The sequence below is a fragment of the Kryptolebias marmoratus genome, linkage group LG14 (assembly GCF_001649575.2).
Source record: "Kryptolebias marmoratus isolate JLee-2015 linkage group LG14, ASM164957v2, whole genome shotgun sequence".
NCBI lineage: Eukaryota > Metazoa > Chordata > Actinopteri > Cyprinodontiformes > Rivulidae > Kryptolebias > Kryptolebias marmoratus.
Genome location: NC_051443.1, coordinates 14,132,274 through 14,141,302, shown reverse-complemented (window position 1 = coordinate 14,141,302; position 9,029 = coordinate 14,132,274). Strand labels below are relative to the sequence as shown.

Below are 9,029 nucleotides of genomic sequence, written 5' to 3'. Positions count from 1 at the left end.
ACTTGGGTGCGGCAGGAGCTAATCTGCGGCTCGCCATTGGGCGTCTGGAGGCACGTGATCAAGACGGCGACGGTGATTGGTTACTAGGCGGTGAGCCCGCCTCTTAAAGAGAAGCTTGGGTATTTGAGTTCGTGATAAAAGTTGAAGACATTCAAACAAAGTCACACGAAGTACATTGGGGGTTTGTTCAGAAGTATGTTGAACTGAAGCATTATTTATATGTGCTAATGTTCTGTAATTCTGTTAAAATGCTCCTATACTGGTTCTAATATTTCTAACAACATAAAATGTATAAGCATTTCAGAGCTTATTTTGTCCCATTTTACCTCCTAAAAGTTGGAATAATGCAAGTAAGTTTTTGTTTGTTTGTTTGTTTGTTTTCCTAAATTCTCTCCCATTCTTTTCCTGGAGTCAGGTCAGAACTGCTGGCAGACCATTCTAGTATTTCTTTCTCAGCAATATCCGTCCATCCATCTCCAGCCCTTGAAAATATCTGTGTGCAAAATATATTTATCAGCTTGTTAAAAGGACTGGGCAAACCTGGGTATAAAGTCATCTTTACAGCAGCCTATTTTGCTAAAAAAATATCTTAATTTGTGTGCTTTTCTGCAACAATGGTCCCTTTACAATAAGTGTAAGTTACCAAAGCAACTAAAACAACTTCACCATCACAGTTTGGCTTTTAACCATTTAGCTAATGCTAGAGTGCATTGTCTTTAATATCCTAAAATATGAGCGGAATATAGTGTTTACTTTAAAATACTCTGGAATACAGATTTATTTGGCCACAATAAAGTTCTTTACTGTGTGTGAAGGTTCAACGCAAATGAGTAAGAGCCCTAAGAGGTCAGCAGCATCTGTAAAGTCAGGTACAACTTGACTTTTTTATGTAGGCAGAATAAATTTATTTAAGAGTGCAACTCCACGTTGCAGGTTCTAACAAGGCAGTTTCTTGCCTTCTTCTTAATCTATTGATGAATGGCAACTCTTGATGTTACTGTCATCTAAGAGAACAGAAACCATGGATCACATCCATTGCTCTTTAGGCACTGAAAGTCCTGCAGATCTGTCGACAGACTGGAGATCCTCTGACAGTCTGTACGTGTCTACTTGTCTGCACTATCTTTGTAATAATGATGAATACAGTCACCTGTTAATCTGTTGTTTTAAATTAAATTGCATCTCCTCCCCCTTTTATTATGAGCTATAAAACAGACATACAGTATATAAACCACTCTGATGACAATTATAAAGACAAAAACATAAAATATCTTTGGTTCATAAGACAAAAAATAAATTAAAATTGCACTGTTTTCCCTTTCTTTCTATATTTTCTGGTATTTACTTATTTTAATTTAAAAAACACTATTTGAAAAACCTTATGATCATCCAAAAGGCAGAATACATCCAGCTGACCCCAGTGTGAATTACAAAAAATCGATATGAGCATATATTTTCAATGCGACTTTGCACAACTGGACTAATTCAGTCACAGGCAGCTATAGGAGGTGCAGTTTATTTATTTGTTGTAGACCTGAGGTGACATTTTTAGAGGAAACATCCAGTTGGCATCATCTTAAAACACATACAAAAACTATTTAAAGATAGGGTACCTTAAAATTAACAAAAACAATTGTAATTGCCCTAGAGGGAGCTGGTTCAACAGACTTGTTGTGTTCAGTCTTTACCACTAGATGGTGCTGCTTTAATAAAAATCCACAGATTCAATGGTGCCTCAGTTTATTAGATTATTCTAAAACAAAATGTATTTAATGAAGTTCTTGCAGAAACATCTAACTTAGCAATGTTCAGGTTTATTATTTTTTCTGTCAAACAGAATAAAATGCCTATATCACACATTTGTATTTGTACCTTGTAGTTTTAGTCACTTGCAGATAAATGGCTGGTCATTGATTGCTTACTATAGTGTTCCTGTTTGTGGGAAGGGTACTGGCAAATAAGAAGGCTGAAGTAAAACATTTACCATGCATTTTGTTTAACTTAGGTTGGGAAATGAGGACAGAATTTAGAAAAAGAGCTGAGGCATAAGCAAACAAGCGACATTAAGAAGCATCCAGATCCACTTTAAATGGTGTAATCTTCTTTGCAAATTTAGCATAAAACAAGTTATTTATGCATTAGTTATGCATTAGTGGCTAATCTGACTTATAACACACCAACAGCGCTAGTAGCTGTGACACAGACTTCTTTAAACCTCTGTTTAAAGTTCTTCAAGCTAATATATGCACATCTGCACACTGACAATATATACACACACACACATACATACATATATACATATATATATATATATATATATATATATATATATATATATATATATATATTTGTTTTTGCTACTTCCAAAAGTTGCAGTACACTATGAGTTCAGGTTCCATTTTCACATTGGTTTAAATATGGACATTATGTGTGTTAAATTCCAGGTGTGATTTCCTGAACCTTTACTCTGAGCGAACCAAACGCCTTGACCTCTGACTCTTGTGGTGTTAATCCTTTTCCAAACCAGTTGACACACATACACACACACACACCTCCTGACTGATCCCAGAGCAGCACTGGCCCCTCTCAGTGTTGTGAATAATTGTGGTCTGCCTTGTAGCATGGATACACCCGCTGGGGACTCTAAATATATCCAGCTGATGTGTCTGAAGAGCCCAGGCATGAAGATGATATACTTACACAGAAAAAAAAAATACACACCTTAGTGTGTTACTTTCCAAATCTATTGTGCGTATGCGTGGGTGAATATTGCAGACACTCCCTGTTCCTTTGTCTATTCAACTGACTTTCTTATCTGAAGCAGCATTAAAATAAGGCTGACTTCCAAGCTGAAGGAGAAAAAAAGAAACAAGCCGCGGAAGATAATAAAGACAAGGGCCATAAAGTTTATTGCACCAAACAAGTCTTTCAAATGAAGGCCTGTTTAAGAGGCAATAAATCATTTAAGGACTTTGTTTACATTTCAGCACAAATTCTTGGCTCACCTGTTTTGTTTTTTTCTTCTTCTTCTTAGCAGCACATGTCACAGAGCGAGCAGAGATAAACCCAGCTGCTCATCATATTCATTTCAGGCAGCACCTTCCCCTCCCCTTTTAACTGCAGCCGGTCTGTGAGCGTGCAAAGAAACAAAATCGTCAGGGGCTGATGAGAAATTAAGCAGTTTATACAGGCTGGAGGTGAAGACGTACAAGAGCACTGGAGACCTGGCCAGAGTCGTGCGTCGTACGGGGTCAGTTTTTCAGTGTTTGTAATTAAATGATCCCACAAAGCAGCCACGGAAGGAGACTGTCGTGTCTTCCAGCAGCAGAAATTTTAATTTCACTCAAAGATGGTATTGTGTTGCATTCGCACAGCTAAAGGTCCCCTCCTTCCCCCTCCTCTGGACTGCGCAAGGAGACAAGGGTCGCTCTGTCTTTCCTCCACCCTGTGTTTCTGGCTCACATTTTCTTGGGGAAAATGTTGCATAACCTTTGACCCCTGAGAGTTACCCTTTAAACCCACTGACACTACCTGACACAGCTCTCTCTCGCCCTCACACACGCAGACGGTTTAAGGTAACTTATTATCCACAGCGTCTAAAGCTTTAGCCTAGCGGAGACTGAAGTCCTGTCCTCTTAGGCGAGCTAAGAGAAGTTGGCACTCGTGTCTGCGTTGTCAAAGCCCCTGTTGAAAAGTCTGCAAAATGGAGAACTTATAGCCACAGGACTGTGAAGGCGTTAAATAAAATTTTCACAATTTCAACAGGCTACATCGTTGCATCTGAGGTACCTGAAAATGCAGATTCATGATGCTGGGGAGGTGAGACGGATGCACCCTGTACCATCCCAAATGCTGGTCTGGGAACAACCTAGACTGATTTTTTTCTTGTTGTTATCTTTGGCATGTGCTCCTGAGTGCATACAGCAGCGTGGGAGTTTCCCCAAAAAGTCTGACCTTAGGCCCCCCACCGTCAGGAGGACCAAACTTTGGTTTCCAGCTTTCCAGAGTTTCCAAAACCGTCAGAATCCTTGAACGAAGATCAACACCTAGATGCAGGTAGACCTAAGGTTTTAGAATTGGAATTTCAGAATGAGAAAGGGGTTTATTTCTAAAACCCCGGCAGACACGCAGACAGAGCGGGGAACCACGATTGGTCCGCTCAGTATTTACTCGTGTCGACGCGCTTACTGTAAATTCTTCACGCTGACAACTCGAGTAAGTCTCCTGCTTCGGTGAATCATTCGGTTTCCCCCTCACCCCCCTCGTGTTGTCACCGTTTCCCAAAACTTTCCCAAACTATCCTACTTGCACAATTGCCAAACTTTTTTTTTCTTACTTTGTTCTCTTTTTTTTATATGTTCCTGATATCTTATTCCAAGTTTTGTTAACATTTTCTAAAACATTGAAATATGCAAAAAGACATCAACTGGAAGGGAGCGTATGTTGTTCTAAATCCTGTATTTACTTTTCTGCAATGATGGTGCCATTCTTCACATGTAAGCTGCCCATACCACAGGTTGTAATGCACCCCCATACCATCAGAGAGGCAAACCTTTGAACTGTGAGCCGATAGCAGCATTAGAGAACCTGGTGTCCAATAATTTCTAATGTTGATTCGTCTGACCACAGTACAGTTTCCCCCTTTACCTCAGATCATTTTAAACGAGCTTTGGGATCAGAGAAGATGCCAGCGTTTCTGAGTGGCGTTCACATATTTTCTTCTTCGACGAACGACAGAGCTTTATCCAGCACCTGTGGATGGCACCGAAGTGTTCCTGAGCCCATACAGTGATGTCCAGAACAAAACCAGACCTGATTTTTGTGCAGCCTGAGGGCCCGACGATCACAAGCGTCCAATATCGACTCTCAGTCTTGTCCTTTGAGCTCAGAGATGTCTCCAGACTCTTGGACATTTTGATCACGATGTGAACTGCAGAAGGCAGGATATTCAACGCGTTCCCAACGTTCTCCCGAGGAACATTACTCTGAAACCCGTTCCACCATTTTTCACCGCAGACCGACGAGCCTCTGCCCTTTACTTTTGAGAGACTCAGCCATGGGCACAGACGGCAAGGCACTGGGGACGAGTGGACATGACCACCCCCCAGATTGATGGTGACTCCGATCCATCCCCACCCATTTACACTGAAGTGTGCATAGAGAGCCCAGTGTTGGTGTGAAGACTAATGTTGTGTTTCAGTGGTACACAGATGTAACAATCCCAAATAAAAAAAAACCTTATTCTGTTGAAATCAAGGCTCTCCTTGCACGTGCAGCTAGAAGTGGTTCACTCCGAAGTGGGGAAGCGCTGCAGGATTCAGGTGAAAAGCTACATTTCTGTGCTCTGTGTGAACGATACCTGTGTTTGTTTCTCACCAGCAACCCCCCTTGCCTCCTCCTCGTGATTCCTCCCCGCCCCCTCCTCCTCCTCCTCCTGCTGGTCTCTCAGCCCGGAGAGGTTTGAATCAGTCCGTGGCTCCGCCGCCGCCGCCATGCTGAGCCGAGCGTCGGCCGACTAGACCCGAACTTCGTCCACGCTGCTTCTTCTTTTAATTCACAAGCAACCCCTTGGAGGGCTTCCACACCGTGAGTACGCGTCGCTTTTTGTTCCCCCGGACACTTTAATTAGCGCTGCATGTAGTTTTTTTGTTGTTGTTGCTGTTTTCTTTTCTTGTTCTTAAAGAAACACCGGCGGTTTTTGTTTTTTTTCAGTTAGTAGCGGTGCTCGCGCGTGCTGCACTTGTTACGCTGCAGCCGAAAAACTCCGACAAACAAAAAAGGAGCACATTTCCTCTCCTTTTCCTGATACCTTTAAGCGAGCCTTTAACACCGTTTAATTACATTTTTTAAGAACTTCCAGTAGTTTAAATGTCAGCAGGCGGCGGCTGACTGTTTCACGCTGGGCATGCTAAACGAGCTCACAAACACGTCTTTTTTTTTTTTTTTTTTTTTTTTTTTTTTTTTTTTTTAAGATTAAACTCCCCCACTTCTCTCTCTTGCACCTTTAAAATGCCACTCTGCCACCCAGAGGTCAGTCAGGGGTCTCTACCCCTTGGCATGCATAAATCAAGGGTGTTCTTTCATTGCAGCAACAAAAGAGCACTTATTGACAGCGCTGGAGCCCAGCCGCATAACCACAGTTTATCTGAAGGGGGGAGCATCTTGAATAGCATCATGTGGATGAATACCTGCAGCTCACACTGTTGTCTCTGAAGCTGTGTGTTTCTGACTTTTTTTTAAGCCTACATACAACCATCAGGGTGATGATAATCTGAGGATCCTGCTCTTCTGTGTGACTGATAATGATCAGGGTACAGCATCTTCTTCTTCTTCTTCTTCATCTTCAGCCCTGTAATGAAGCAGACTCCTATTTATATCTAATTGTTTTGTTTTGCACAAGATGTAGCTTTTCTCCTCATGGGGGATTTAAAATGTTAACTCAGTATAAAAGGGCGTGTTGTGAATGAATCTCATCCACTGCTACACCACATTTGTTGCACGATATCTGTAAAAAGTTGTCTAAATTATAGACAATATTTGTGCTGGTGAAGGTCGGCTGACTCTGGCAAGCCCGTCTTAAACAGTGTTGACTCCTGCAAAAGTTAATTAGTTTAATTCGATTTTGCCCTGCGGTTCTCGAGATATTTTGGTAACAGACACAGACCCGGGCAAAAAGAAGAACAACAATAACAAAAAAAAAACCCGTCATCGTTTGTCTTTCAGTGGTTTGCAGTAACACTGTTCGGCTTCTGTTTTGCTTTTGTCGCAAATTCATTTGTCACTTGTTGGCGTGCGAAACGTTGTAAAAAATGCTCTTTGCAGAACCTTTTTATATTTATCTGAACGTAGGTTTAGGTCTCAGGGAGATTACGTTTGTTGTCTGGGAAAAAAACATAAAACTTAATAAATTTGCCTCTTTTCCTTCCATTGAAAGCATAGTCGTAAAAAGCACCACACTCATCGTGACTGATGCAGCTTAAATATTATTAATTTTAAGTTTTGTGTTGTGTGCTTTTTACTATTTCAGCTCTTTAAAACAGGAAGAAATGACTGAAAGTGACTTGACTAGTTTATTTTTCAGCTTGCAGTTTTGAAACATGCGAGAAATTTCATATTTCCTTGAAATACAGCTATAGAGCTTTGTAATCTGGTTTTTTTTTACAGCTTCTGTCGTGGCATTAGCCACCCTGCCTCTCCTCCTTCGTTCAGACGGCGTGGACTGCGACGTCCAGTCCCTTTTGGGCTCGGTAACGAATTCTTCGGCCTCATCGGTCTTGACGCCACAGGTCCTTAGCTGGGTTGAATCAGGCACGGAGGGCAGCCGCCCGGATCTTGTCAAATCTGACGGACTGGCTGGCAGTGCAGCAGGCCAGAATCATGTCAGCCAGACCCTAAGGGGAGGAGGAGGAGGAGGAGGAGGGGGACCAAGAGAGGCAGCCAGAACAGGATATTGCTGTGTGATCGTTCACCAGCAGCAGACAAATCATTAAACCACTGGCTGCGTGCCGCTGAGCGGTTCAGGCGTTTCTGTCTGTCACTCCAACTTCCCCTCAGGCGAGAGTTTGTGTTGTGAGCTTGGTGCTGTTGTTTTTTTGTTTTTTCTCGAGGTTTTTGAGTTTCTGCTATAATGAAGGGCAGATAAAGATTGATTTTCTTTGAAACTAGGCAGGGTGCATGTTGTTAAAGTTGTTTGTAATCATTTCAATCTTTTTTCCCCCTGACTGTTATGCATTTTTGCTTTAACAGATTTGTGCTCTTTTCGCTTTGCTTTATCTGCTTTTTATGGGTGAAGTCTTTGCATACCAAAAAAACAAACCACCTTTCCTTCTTTTAACACAGCCTTATTTGATTTGTTTGAGTTCTATTAGTGTACAAACTGGTTTATTTAGTCCTTTCCCCCCCGTTTTGTTTATTGGAATCACAAGATTCACATGTGTAAAATGAAATTATACCAAGTGCTTCAGCTTAAGAATCACATAATCACACCCATGCAAACATTTCTCTAATTTTCTTGTTTTTTGAAAAAAGCAAGAATCAAATTGAAATGGAGAGAAGATGGGAATTCAGTCAGGAAATGTGAGGCTGAAAGAGAGCTTTGTTTTAAATGTGAACTTTGCCCAAAACAGCTCACATCTGTTTTAGCTGTGAGCCCTTATTTATTTACCTGGGTGCCTAGTTTATGTTTCAGACCAAGCTGTGGCTGATTGTCAGATTTCACTATTTAAAAAGTTCAGGAAAAAAAACTGGAACATTGAAATTTGTTCTTACTGGAGCGTATTGAATATCGTGAGTGCATATAGGGAGCTCGCATCATGAACAAGTCCACATTTAAATGTGTTTATCTGTCTTAAAGTCCCCGTCTTTAATGACTGACTTTTAAACTTTTAAACTCTTAATGCGTTTTATGGAAGCCACCAAATCATAGACTTGAGAGGCATTTTGCTTTTAGTTATTTCTCAGCTCTATCACTGAAATAGGTGGAATATTTCCAAAATATCTGAGCGGTAATGCTTATACCTCTTGCCGTGGTGGTCACTGTAGACACATATGACTGTTTTTACTCTTTCTACTCATTGGCAGTGGGGTTTTTTTTCTTTCTTTTCCTCCTGTGAGACAAATCAGGAAATTATGGTCTTTCTTTAGACCTCTTTTACATAACAATTCAGCATTATGGCCACAAAGATGAGCCCCTCTTTAAGCTGCCTCTGGTCAGTCCCACAAAGATGTGACCTTGCATAATGAGCTTGGTATCACAGAACCAAAGGAGATGTGCGTTGTAATTTAGAGGTGTTGACATGAAGCACTGTTTGGATAAAATGCATGCTGGATATCTTCCAATATAAGGCCCACAACCATCTGGTCACCCAAACTGAAACTACTTCACAGCCTCAAGCTACAATCCCGGTTTTGTCACTGCTTCCCTTGATCCCTCAAAGGTGTAACAGTGGCAGGTTGACTTCAGCCCCGCCATGCTGCCTCTGTTCTTCCACAAAGCACAATGAGACGGAAATAAGGCGTCTCAGGCTCGG

At 41.4% G+C, this 9,029-nt stretch overlaps 1 protein-coding gene across 4 annotated transcripts in view; it reads left to right on the top strand.

Moving 5' to 3' along the window:
* The first annotated feature begins 5,430 nt into the window (after positions 1-5,430).
* The window catches only part of sema4d (sema domain, immunoglobulin domain (Ig), transmembrane domain (TM) and short cytoplasmic domain, (semaphorin) 4D), a 35,643-nt gene continuing 32,044 nt past the window's right edge, over positions 5,431-9,029 (top strand). For 2 of the 4 annotated variants that reach the window (XM_025004081.2, XM_017407851.3), the window contains exon 1: positions 5,431-5,586. The gene's annotated coding sequence lies outside the window, so the exon portion shown is untranslated. Of the gene's footprint in view, positions 5,591-6,241; positions 6,312-9,029 lie in introns of all 4 variants that reach the window. The other 2 variants (XM_025004079.2, XM_025004080.2) reach the window with 2 other exon arrangements.